Consider the following 13,028-nt stretch of genomic DNA (forward strand, 5'->3'; position numbering starts at 1 on the left):
GAAGCCGGTATAATGTCACATCAGGGTGTGGCATGGTCTGTATCACCAGGTCTGCTCCCTCTTACATTTCCCTTTGAAGAAATCAGGAAAAGGTCTCCCTAATCCAGATCCTGGTCCGGTCCAGGGTTTCCAACTCTGCAGCTCGGACACTCACACAGCAACCAGGTTTCAAAACATAAAAGGTTCTTATTCAGCACAAAGAATTTGACATGTGCCTCAGGATTCAAAAGAATAAATAAACCCCAAAAGGGTTCCTACAGCAAGTTTCATTATTAAGCACTTCACGAACTGCTTTCCCTTCACGTTGCCCAAAAGAATTCATGCAAAAACAGTACTGGAATGGTTTCACTTTTCTTCTCTAATCAAGCTTGCAGTTTGAGTCCATAGCAGTTCATAAGTTTCTTATAAGTTTGAACTAGCGTTTCCAGGACACAGCCTAGAGCTGTGCCCTTAACAAACCTCTCTCTGACCGGGCGATTTCCCAACCTGATCACAGCCGTTGGCTAGGACTGTCCCAAGAACAGTCTCTGCACCCTCCACATGTCTGCAGCTGAGGATATGGGTTGTTTTCTCCTTCCAGAACAAATTTTACTCTCTCTCTCTTCAGGCAGGTCACACGACAGCATTTCCCCGGTGAGGTCCAGCCACCAGTTCTTTCCCCCTCTCTCACTGACCAGGCCTTGCATTAACTTTAGGATCCTCTTCCCTCTGGGTTGGGTAGTCCGTTTACCCCTTTGCAGCTGGTTCTCTGTGAGGAAGGTCTGCCTCAGGCAGGTTGTTCTAGAGTGATGCATTTGGGGTGCGGAAACCCAAAAGAGAGATACCGGATAGGAGGGGAGAGATTAGTAAGCTCGGCTCAGGAGAGAGACCTTGGGGTGTTGGTGTCGGAGGATCTCAAGGTGAAGAAACAATGCGACAAGGCGATGGCTGTGGCTAGAAGGATACTAGACTGCGTAGAGAGGGTCATAACCAGCAGAAGAAAGGAGGTGTTGATGCCCCTCTACAAGTCGTTGGTGAGGCCCCACTTGGAGTATTGTGTTCAGTTTTGGAGGCTGTATCTTGCTAAAGATATGAAAAGACTGGAAGCGGTGCAAAGAAAAGCTACAAAAATGGTATGGGATTTGCTTTGCAAACCGTACAAGGAGAGGCTTGCTGACCTGAACATGTATACCTTGGAGGAAAGGAGAAACAGGGGTGACATGATACAGACGTTCAAATATTTGAAAGGTATTAATCTGCAAATGAACCTTTTCCGGAGACGGGAAGGCAGTAGAACTAGAGAATATGAATTGAGGTTGAAGGGGGGCAGACTGAGGACTAATGTCTGGAAGTATTTTTTCACGGAGAGGGTGGTGGATATGTGGAATGCCCTCTCGTGGGAGGTGGTGGAGATGAAAATGGTAATGGAATCCAAACATGCGTGGGATAAACACAAAGGAATCCTGTTTACTACTACTACTACTACTTAACATTTCTAGAGCGCTACTAGGGTTACGCAGCGCTGTACAGTTTAACAAAGAAGGACAGTCCCTGCTCCAAGGAGCTTACAATCTAATGGGCGAAATGTCAAGTTGGAGCAGTCTAGATTTCCTGAATAGAGGTATAATGGTTAGGTGCCGAAGGCGACATTGAAGAGGTGGGCTTTGAGTAAGGATTTGAAGATGGGCAGGGAGGGGGCCTGGCGTATGTGCTCAGGGAGTTTATTCCAAGCATGGGGTGAGGTGAGGCAGAAAGGGCGGAGCCTGGAGTTGGCGGTGGTGGAGAAGGGTACTGAGAGGAGGGATTTATCTTGAGAGCGGAGGTTACGGGTAGGAACGTAAGGGGAGATGAGGGTAGAGAGGTAAGGAGGGGCTGCAGATCGAGTGCATTTGTAGGTTAGTAGGAGAAGCTTGAACTGCATGCGGTACCTGATTGGAAGCCAGTGAAGTGACTTGAGGAGCAACGCCGGTAACTGGGAAACAAAACGGGAGCTGGGCAGACTTCTACAGTCTACGCCCTGATTGTGACTGAATAGATAGGGATGGGCTGGAGTGTAAATTTTAAGGGGCTTCGATGTTAGCTTCAGAACTATAAAGTATCACATACCGTATAAAATGAGTTTATCTTGTTGGGCAGACTGGATGGCAGGTCTTTATCTGCTGTCATTTACTATGTTACTATGTTCTCCTGTCCTCCCCTCTCAGATAACAGCAGGCTTGTTACATTAGCCTCTTCCTGGAGAGAAACTGGCCCCACCAGTTTGCTAGCCTCACTGGTATACTGCTTACTGAGCCAGGAGCATAGGCTGGATCTAAGTCCTGGCATGTTCTTATGGACTGACTCCTTTCCCTCCAGGAAAGCACTACAGGTGTGGAGCACCTCCCTTCCTGAGACCATGCCAGGTTTTCTCCCTTCCAGGGGTTCTATGTCTGTCCTGAGAAAGACATCACTAAGCACTACTGGAAAGGGTTTAGAACCTGGGGAATCTGCTCTCTTGGTAATTCTGCTGCAACCATTCCAGGGACACACACCCAGCTACCCAGGTACATTCTTCTTCCTTCAAATGGTATTTCCAGTGGCAATAAGATATGAAAACAACAGGGGGAACCAGGAGGGTGTCCCATACATCACACCGGACCTGTCGCACTTTGTATACCTAGGGTTAACTCCGCTTACAAATCGCTTACTGCCATGGACTGAATATCGACCTATGTTTTTATCTCTGATATAAACAAGTTTTTCAGGATATTTTTTAGATGAAGACAGCAATGATGTAATCGGAATTGATTTTTTTTTGGTGGGGCCTGAGATTACCCTACCTCAACATCACATTGTATTTGTTCTTACCGGAGTTGGCAATCACCTCTCCGGTACTATGTAAGCCACATTGAGCCTGCAAATAGGTGGGAAAATGTGGGATACAAATGTAACAAATTAATTAATTAATTAAACATGGGTAGGCACTAGGCAGTGCGAATACTGACTGTCACAAACCTGGAGTGTAACGTGAGGAGCCAGATGTACACACCCACGACGTTCCTGACCTGGACTCTATGCACATAGATCCCTTCCTTCCTGGATGCCTACATTCCGGTGCGTCTACATTTCAGCGTGCCTACAGTCTGGACATCTACATTCCAGTGCATCTACAGTCTGGGCATCTACATCTGGCGTGCCTACAGTCTAGGCGTTTACCTGTGGGCGCGCGCGCTCCTCTGACGTCAGACGCCTTCAGCTTAAAACCAGGAATCTTCCACTTCTTCTTTGCCTCGGCTACAACCTTGTTGGATTGTGCTGGTGCGTTTCTTCTTGCTGACTTGTCCTGACTTGACCTCTGCCTGATTCTGACTTTGCCTGATGGATTGCTACCTGTCCTGGCCTCTCCCTGAACCTGACTTTGCCTTCTGGATTACTGCCTTTCCGGACCCCTGCCTGAACCTGACTTGTCTCCTGGATTGCCGCCTGCCTCGACCTCTGCCTGAATCGGATGCTGCCTGGACCGCGGTGTGCCTTCACTATTGGTTGTCTCCTCACAGACAAGACAGGTACTTCCTGGGTTGTCTTTTCCAGCCCAATATTCATTGAAGTCTTGCTGGCCACCTGAACCTAGGGCCTCAACCTCTGGAGAACGGCGGTCACCGCAGTTGAAGCCTTGGGCCTATCTGACTGCCTGTTCAAGGACCGACTCCTCGCCTTTGGGCCTGGTTCTCTGCCCTGGGATTGGTGTAAGGACTCACTTCTTGGGTCTGTGTCTGATATTCAAATGACCGACCGAGACAGACTGTGACACTGACACTGTTCTGTTATTGATCTGGGCCTTGGTTACTGACTGGATGGGCCTGACTCCAAATTGGAGGGTCCGTGGCTCATCCATGGCTATAACAAGAAGAAAGCACAATGAGTCTCAAGAATGAGTATGAAGGAACAATAGAGACCTGACAAGGTCCGTGTTTCGGCAATCTGCCTGCTTCAGGGGTCAACAATGTATTGTTCCAATTGTGTAATCCAATAACATTTAATATGTTCTCACTCCTGACACAACTCTGGCTCCATCCTCCTTCTCCCGCTGTGACCCCTGAACCATGCGATTCCTTAAAGCCATGGAATTGCAAAGTTTGGGGGAGGGGGGGTCACAGCGGAAGGAGGATGGGAGCCTGAGTTGCACCAGGAGCATGAACATACGTTAGATTAAATGTTATTGGATTACACAGTTGGAACAATACATTGTTGACCCCTGAAGCAGGCAGATTGCCGAAACACGGCCCATGTCTATCGTTCCATCTTACCCACTCTTGAGGCTGCGCTTTTGATTCCTTCTTCTTTGGTTGGTTCATAACCCATGGCTATACCCATGGAAGACATATGTATAAATCACTCAGATAAAAAGTGTGATTAGAGAACATATTGGAGCTATTGATGGTCACATTATACTTGGAGTGGAGGAGTGGCCTAGTGGTTAGGGTGGTGGACTTTGGTCCTGGGGAACTGAGGAACTGAGTTCGATTCCCACTTCAGGCACAGGCAGCTCCTTGTGACTCTGGGCAAGTCACTTAACCCTCCATTGCCCCATGTAAGCCGCATGAGCCTGCCATGAGTGGGAAAGCGCAGGGTACAAATGTAACAAAAATAAAATAGATACTATTGGAGATTCTACATGGAATGTTGCTACTATTGGAGATTCTACATGGAATGTTGCAATTCCACTAGCGACATTCCATGTAGAAGGCTGCGCAGGCTTCTGTTTTCTGCATGTACGTGCAGGACGTCAGACTCACAGAAGCAGAAGCCTGCGCGGCCACATTGGTGATCTGCAAGGGCCGACTTCTACATGGAATGTTGCTAGTGGAATAGCAACATTCCATGTAGAATCTCAAATAGTAGCAACAGTGGAGGAGTGGCCTAGTGGTTAGGGTGGTGGACTTTGGTCCTGGGGAACTGAGGAACTGAGTTTGATTCCCACTTCAGGCACAGGCAGCTCCTTGTGACTCTGGGCAAGTCACTTAACCCTCCATTGCCCCATGTAAGCCGCATTGAGCCTGCCATGAGTGGGAAAGCGCAGGGTACAAATGTAACAAAAATAAAACAGATACTATTGGAGATTCTACATGGAATGTTGCTACTATTGAGATTCTGTTGCTACTATTTATTTATTTATTGCATTTGTATCCCACATTTTCCCACCTTTTTGCGGGTTCAGTGTGGCTTACAATAAGAGTTAAATGTTAGAAATACATTTTGTTACAGATTGGTTATGGATTACATTGTGCAGAGTTATGCGAAACAGTTGAGGTATCGTTAGGGAATGTAACAATGGAACATAAACATTGAAACTTTGGAAGGAAGCACTGGGAGCTTGGAGGGCGATAAAAAGGCATGAGGACATATGGTATATATCTTTCTGTGAGTAAAGGTATGAGAGATGTGATATTACGGGAATGAGAATTCAGGGGTGAATGTATGATGCACTAGTGAACATTAAGTGTGGCCTTTATGTGTTTTGTTTCTTTCCGTAAATTTTTTCGAAAAGATGGGTCTTCAATAACCTGCGGAAGGAATCTTGCTCGTTGATTGTTCTTAAGTTGCGCGGCAGTGTATTCCAAAACTGCGTGCTCATGTGAGAGATTCTACATGGAATGTTGCTATTCCACTAGCAACATTCCATGTAGAAGGCTGCTCAGGCTTCTGTTTCTGTGAGTCTGACGTCCTGCCATGAGTGGGAAAGTGTGGGGTACAAATGTAACAAAAAAAAAAAAATCTAAAGCAAATTGTGCAAAACCAGAGGGTTTCATTTGACTGAAAAGTAAGTTATTTTCAACTTGTGGGTGAGATTATTCCTCCGCTTTTAGAAATCTTGCTTTGCTGCTTTTTCATGTTGGTTATGTAGAAACGGCAGGTGATATACAAGTGCATTATCTGTGCCACTTAATAATGGCCACTAGGGATGGGCTGTCATAATTGTCAACAACATATGTCACATACTGTTAACAAATGAAAACAAGCAGAAAAAAATGTGGGTTTTTTTTTTTGCTGATAATATTACACACTCTTTGCAAATATTGCACATATGCCTGTACCATTGTGCATGCATGCATTATTTTCAAAGAGGGCAGGAGGAGACACCTTCACTTTTAGAGGGAAATATAAAAGCAAAGAGTGTGAAAAAAACCAGAACCCAGGGTCTTCTTCACAGGAGTTCAGGGAGCAAGGAGAGGCTGTCTGAGCCACCCCTGGGACACAGTTCAGTCACCGTAGTTGCATCTATGTAACTCACTCACTCACTACTCAAGACTGCAGCCCACCCATAAGTCAGATATTAAACTTATTGACTGCATCTCCAAAGTCACTCTACGTGGTACACCAAACATAGAAAAACAACATTTACAGAATGGAAATCTAAATACCATCAACGTACCCCATTGCATGCAGGGACCAGTGTTTCTGATTTGTCCATTGGCTTCCTTAAAAAAAGCAAAGCTACGAGTGCCTGCGTGAGCCCAGGACTGATTCAACTCTGTCGGGCAAATCTGGATGTAGCTGGCAACTCTACATCAGGAACCTTCACCTCACCCTCTTCTCTCATAAACGCATTAAAAAGATAGTCTTGAGCAGGCAGCTTCTTGCACCAGGCAGTAATGAGGGAGATGTGTGATGAAGAGGAGTCCGTGAGCCACAAGAGAGGTAACCATCTGCCTATCTGTGAGATAAGCGAAAAGAAGAAAAGACTAAGCTTTAAAAAGGGACCTGACGCCCAGGTGCATCTCTGTCCAACTCTTGAGAACCCAATGTCTCTGTGTGGAGAGGGACCTGACTCCTAAGGGTACTGCTAACTTCCAACTCAGAAAATAACCTAAAATACTTTTCGAACAGTGTACGTTTCACTTGCCTTCATAGGGAAGAGAGGGAGTGAGTCCCCGAGAGGTCTTTCTTCTCCTAGGAGATAAATCCCTCTTTCTCGGAGATCCTAGGGGAGGTTGTGGTATTCTTTAGGTATCCAGAGCAAAATGTTATAAACTGTCAGTACTTTATCCAAGAGCCAGAAACAATCTGAAAGGGTCGTGCTGATCCCCAAGGAGGGAAGAGAAAGAGAGAAGGTGAAGAAGAAGGTATCTTCCTGGGAATCATTCGGGACACATCAAAGATTATTTTACAATAGGTAATATTAGAGGTTCAACTTTCTGCTTCTGTACCTTGTATTAATAAAAGTGGAAAGAAGGACAAATGACAGCTAACATGGTTAAAAGGTGACATGAAAGAGGCTGAGTCAAAATAATATCTTTCAAAAATAATGGAAGAAAGATCCGAATGAAGAAAACAAGAAGCAGCGTAAGCACAGGCAAGTTAGATTCCAAGGGGCCGATATTCAGACCACGGGAGGTAGCTGGGTTGTCTCCTGAGGGGTCTTCACTGAGTCTGGATAGTCAATGCCGGGCTGTTTCTGGTGACTGGCATTGAATATCCTCGGTTTTTTTGGCCAGTTTCAGCTTAACCGACCAAGTCAATATTCAGCACATGATTAATTGTAGGTAGTACTTAGACATCATATCGAAAATGCCCCTCCACCTCAGTGCAAGTGGTAAAAGCAGTTAATATAGAAAAGTCCATAATCTGCTACTAAGATAGAGATGGGTAGGGTTACCATATGGCTCCAAAAAAAGGAAGACAGATTGAGCCAATCCGAGTGGAAGTAAAATCCGGACTGGCTCAAGCCATAGGGTTAGCCAGTATCTTCCAGGGCCTTGTGGAGGACTGTGTGTCCAAAAGAGATCAGCAGGCTGAAAATCCTGGGACCCCTGAGGAAGGCCTGGTTGGCCGAAACACGGACCGTGTAGGGTCTCGTGCAATAAATTTGGCTTTTCATCTACTTTCGAGTCTGGTTTTCTTGAGTTCTTCCGTATTTTGTTTTTTCTGTTGTTTTTTACGGGAGAATTGGACTCTCTTTGTTGTTCCACAGATCAATCCAGAGACTCGTGGGTTGTGTCCCTCTCCCAACAGGTGGAGATAGAGAGAACCTCCGAGGTTTGCTATATGTGGACCTGTGCAGCCGGCTGAACCTCAGTATTCTCTTTATCTAGCAGGTGGAGGGACATCTCTGTGCTGCTCTGGTTTGATCTGGCTACTGGTGTCCTTTGGGCCTAGTTTAGCACAGACAGGGGTTGAGTGGCTGTTTGCAGCTTGTGGTGTACACCTGGTGGTCTCCGTCTCCCCCTACCTTTCCTCCATCGCCCGGGGCTGTTGGCCTGATCGGGTGTTTTCCTTTCTCTCCTGACTAAAAAAAAAAGGTAAGAGACTTTGTTTTTGTTTAATCATACGGAGGAACTAGACGTTCTGCTGAGTCAGTTTTGGGGCAGGCAATTTATGGAGCATGTCAGTGTCTTCTGAGGCGGCTAAGCGCTGCTCCAGGAGTTGGGGGCCGGAGAGCAGCATCGGGGGAGTGCGAGTCCTGCTGCCGTCAGCCCGAAGCGGGTGTTCAGCGTGACGGGGGTTCCCCTCAGGCGTCTGGTGACTCGGAAGCGCAGGGGATAGTTTTGGCGGTTTCCTCGGGGCAGTTAGTGCAGCGCGCGTTGGTGGGCGCCATTTTTTCCTTTCAGCCGCGACCTGCTCCGCATGTGGCGGTTGATAGACAAAAGGTGCAGCACGCTTCTGTGGCACAGGCTCCAATGGAGGGAAGCGATGTACAGGGAGCAGGGGAGTCCCTTTCAGTTCCTTTTTCCCCAAATTTTGTTTTATTAATACACAATGCCTTTCTTTTGAAGAAGTCAGGAGCTTCTCTTCAGGCAGCCTTGTCTCTTCCTCAGCAAACTTTGGTTGCTGCAGCCTCTCAGTCTTTCCTGCCAAAACGTCCCTGGGTGGAGATTTTGGATCCTGAGGAGCTATCTGACACAGATGGCCCGGTTTTGTCGCTGGGCTCTCCCTCAGAATCTTTGGATTTGGCAGATGAGGTCACCCTGCCCTCTGAGGAGGGGGATGATCCAACGGCTGCCCGCCTTTTTCGCAGGGAAGAGCTTCCCTCCCTGATTGTTAGGGCTTTTGAGGTTTTGTCCATTTCCCCCCTGAATCGTCAAGGGGAACATTTCCGGTGCCCTCTGTTATGTCTGGCACCAAATGCCCACCTCGTTCCTTCATGTGCATGAGGCCATGAAGATCCTTATTTTGGCGCAGTGGGATACACCGGACAGTGGGCTTAAGGTTGCTTAGAGCTATGTCGCGTCTTTACACGCTACCTGCTCCTGACTTAGACTTGCTGAAGGTCCCTACGGTGGATTTGTTAATCACAGCGGTCACTTAGAAAACCACTCTCCCTGTGGAGGGTGGCACGGCGCTGAAGGACCCTCAGGATCGTAAGTTGGAGACTTGCTTGAAACTGTCCTTTAAAGTAGCGACCCTTTACCTGCAGGCCTCAGTTTGTGGCCCCTGTGTGGCCTGGGCTTGCTTATTGTGGGTACAGAAAGCAGAAGATCTCATGGCTGTTCTGCTGGCCTTAGAGTCCGGTTTAGCCTTCTTTGCGGATCTTTTTTATGATCTTTTGAGGGCTTCAGCGAAGGAGGTTTCCCTAGTGGTCACCGTGTGTCGCTGGCTGTGGTTGCGGCATTGAGCTGCAGACGAGGCCTCTAAGTCACGTTTAGCAAGGCTTCCTTTTAGGGGAAAGCTTTTGTTTGGGACAGACTTAGAACAGACTGTGAAGGACCTCGGTGACTCTAAGGGACAGGTCCAAGTTTGTACGACCGGCAGGACCTAGACCTAAGTTTAGGGATACACGGCGTTACTGTCCAGGTCGTGGGGCCTCTTTTCAGAGACCAAGGTCTTCTCAGAGGCCTCAGCCCTTTCAAGGTGACAGGCGGGCCTTCCTTTCCAGTAACAGAAACCAGCCCGCAACCAGGTCCACCCAATGATGGGGCCCTGGTCCATATCCAGCCAGTTATTGGGGGCAGACTGTCCCTATTCTTGGTGGAGTGGACCAGGGTAACATCTGACGAATGGGTCTTGGAGGTTATCAGAGACGGCTACAAGTTAGAATTGGCTCATCCAATAGTAGACTCTTTTCCGGAATCTTTTTGCAAATGTCCCGCCAAGGTGCGGGCCGTTCGACACACCCTCCTCAACTTACAAAGGGTGGGTGCTGTCCAGCCCGTCCCCCCAGCAGAAAGAGGGTGCGGTCGAAATTCCATTTATTTTGTGGTGCCAAAAAAGGACCGTTCTTGGTGACCCGTCTTAGATCTCAAGTGCGTCAACAGGTCCTTACGGGTTTGACTTTTCTGCATGGAAACCCTCCGATCGGTGTTCACAGTGGTACAGACAGGGGAGTTTTTGACCTCTCGATCTCAAAGAGGCCTATTTACATATTCCAATCTGGCCTCCCCACAGGCGCTATCTTCGCTTTGCAGTGCTCAGTCGTCATTTTCAATTCAAAACGATGCCCTTCGGCCTAGCCACAGCACCTCGGACCTTTTCCAAGGTCCTGGTAGTAGTGGCGGCCTATCTCAGGAAGGAAGGGATTCAGGTCCATCCCTATCTAGATGACTGGCTTGTGCGGGCATCTTTCAAGGAGAGTCGGTGGGCAACCGACAAAGTGGTCGGGTTGCTTCAGTCGCTTGGTTGGGTGATCAACTTCCCGAAGTGCAGCCTAACACCTTCCCAAACGCTGGAATACTTGGGGGTGTGCTTCGATACCCTTCAGCTCGAGCACAGCAGTTACAGGCTCAGTTACGAGCGCTATTTCAAACTCCGAACCCGCAGGCTTGGGATAATGTACAAGTTTTAGGTTCTATGGCCTCCACCTTGGACGTGGTAAAGTGGGCCAGAGCTCATTTGCGCCCCCTCCAGTGGCACCTTCTGAGCCGTTGGTCTCCGCTCTCGGAGAATTATGAGGTTTGGGTGCCATGTTTGGCCCGTCTTTACACAATCATGCACTGGTGGTTCAATCAAAAGAATCTGGTGTCGGGCATTTCTCTTGCAACCCCAGACTGGAAGATAGTGACCATAGATGTGTCACTGTCTGGCTGGGGGACTCATTGCCTGCAACAGACGGCCCAGGGCATTTGGACTTCGACGGATGCATCACAGTCCATCAACTGCTTGGAGTTATGGGCAATTCGTCTGGGCCTTCGGGAGTTTCTGTCTCTTCTCCATGGTTGCCCAGTTCAAGTTCTTTCAGACAATGCGACGGCGGTCACCTACGTAAACGTAATGACCGTCACTGAACTCTCCCGTTGAACAATTCCTCCATGAGATCCTACCACACGAACCTTACCCTATCACAACTTCACCTTGTATTTGTATACACCGGAGTCTACAACTGCTCTCCAGCACTATGTAAGCCACATTGAACCTACAAAGAGGCAGGAAAATGTGGGATACAAATGTAACAAATAAAATAAATAAACCATCAGGGGGGCACCAGGAGTGCACCCCTAGCGTGTGAGGCGGCTCTGATCTGCCATTGGGCGGCTCATATAGTGGGGTCACAGAATTTGCAAGCGGACTTTCTCAGTCGCGACCAGTTGGAGCTCTGGCCTTCGATCAGATAACTGCCCATTGGGGGCTGCCAGAGATGGACTTTTTTTGTTTGTTTTTTATTTATAAGAATTCAAATTTACAAGCAATAAAATATCTTGCCAGAAATACAGAGAAAATAATTCACAAGAATTATTTCAACCAGGTAATTCTATACTCTTCCTTAGACCACAAAATAGGGAGAGTGAAACAAGACAAGGAGATCAATTAAACAACAGTAAACAGAAAAAATGTGGTATTAACCTGATTATCCCCAGTTATTATTTATCTGAATTATTATTCCACATTGATCGTCTGATTGGCTTCTTCAAACCTAAAACGGTGTATAGACAATTTATTTCGTTGGAAACATACTTATTGTCCAATATTAGTAGAAATAATACACCTAATTTTAACAATGCGAACACTTGAGTCTCTAATCCAATTCCCACTGATTAAGGTAATTCTAGCCAGAGATGTACTTAATGGCCACCGCATTCAATGCTAAGGTTCCACGTTTCTTCAGCAGGGGACGAGAGCTGGGCTCAGAAGGCATTGATGCCCTTCTTCAACCTTGGCTCAGGGGCCTGCTCTATGCCTTTCCCCCATGGCCAATGGTGGGCAGGTTACTGACTCGCATTGCCAGTCATCCTGGTCGAGTGATCCTAGTGGCCACAGATTGGCCCAGATGACCCTGGTACGCAGATGTGATCAGGCTTCTGTTCGATCGTCCTTTTCTGCTACCGGCACAGGACGGTCTCCTGCTGCAGGGGCCAGTCATGATGGAGGATCCCTCCCCCTTTGGTCTTTCAGCCTGACCCCTGAAAGGGCAAGGTTGAGAATAAAAGGGTATCTGGACGCGGTTATCGCTACGATGCTGTAGGCTCGGAAAAGATTCACCTCGATAGCAAATGCTAGGGTGTGGCGTACTTTCGATTCGTGGTGTGCGAGTTCGGGATTGTCAGCGGCTTCGGCTTCAGAATCGGTTATCCTCACGTTTCTTCAGGAGGCTGTACAAAAATCACTTTCATTGAGTTCTCTTAAGGTGCAGGTGGCAGCTCTGGCATGTTTTAGAGGTCGGCTTCAGGGGTCATCCATCGCCTCCCACTCGGATGTGGTTCATTTTTTGAGGGGCATAAATCATTTGCGCCCTCCTCACGTGCCAGTTCTGCCATCCTAGAACCTTAATCTAGTTCTCAAAGCGCTTCAGCATCCTCCTTTCAAACCCTTATCAGGGATTACGATTAAGGATCTCACCTTGAAGGCGATTTTCCTAGTAGCCTTTAGTTCCGCTCGGAGAATTTCAGAGTTGCAGGCCCTTTCTTGCAGAGACCCCTTCCTTCGTTTTACGGAGGCGGGGGTATCGATTAGGACAGTTCCTTCGTTTTTGCCCAAGGTGGTTTCTTGTTTCCACTTGGGGCAGTCCCTGCATTTGCTGGCCTTCCACCAGAAAGATTACCCTGAGCAATTCCAGGCTCTTTGCTGCCTTGACGTGAGACGGGCTCTTCGCAGGTATTTGGAGGTGACGAATGAATTTCGTCTTTCTGACCAACTCTTCG

At 47.7% G+C, this 13,028-nt stretch overlaps 1 pseudogene; it reads left to right on the plus strand.

Annotated features, from left to right (window-relative positions):
* LOC115471797 overlaps nucleotides 1-13,028 on the plus strand; it is a 68,388-nt pseudogene that overhangs the window by 12,506 nt on the left and 42,854 nt on the right.

Source organism: Microcaecilia unicolor, chromosome 6 (genome assembly GCF_901765095.1).
Source record: "Microcaecilia unicolor chromosome 6, aMicUni1.1, whole genome shotgun sequence".
Classification (NCBI taxonomy): Eukaryota; Metazoa; Chordata; class Amphibia; order Gymnophiona; family Siphonopidae; genus Microcaecilia; species Microcaecilia unicolor.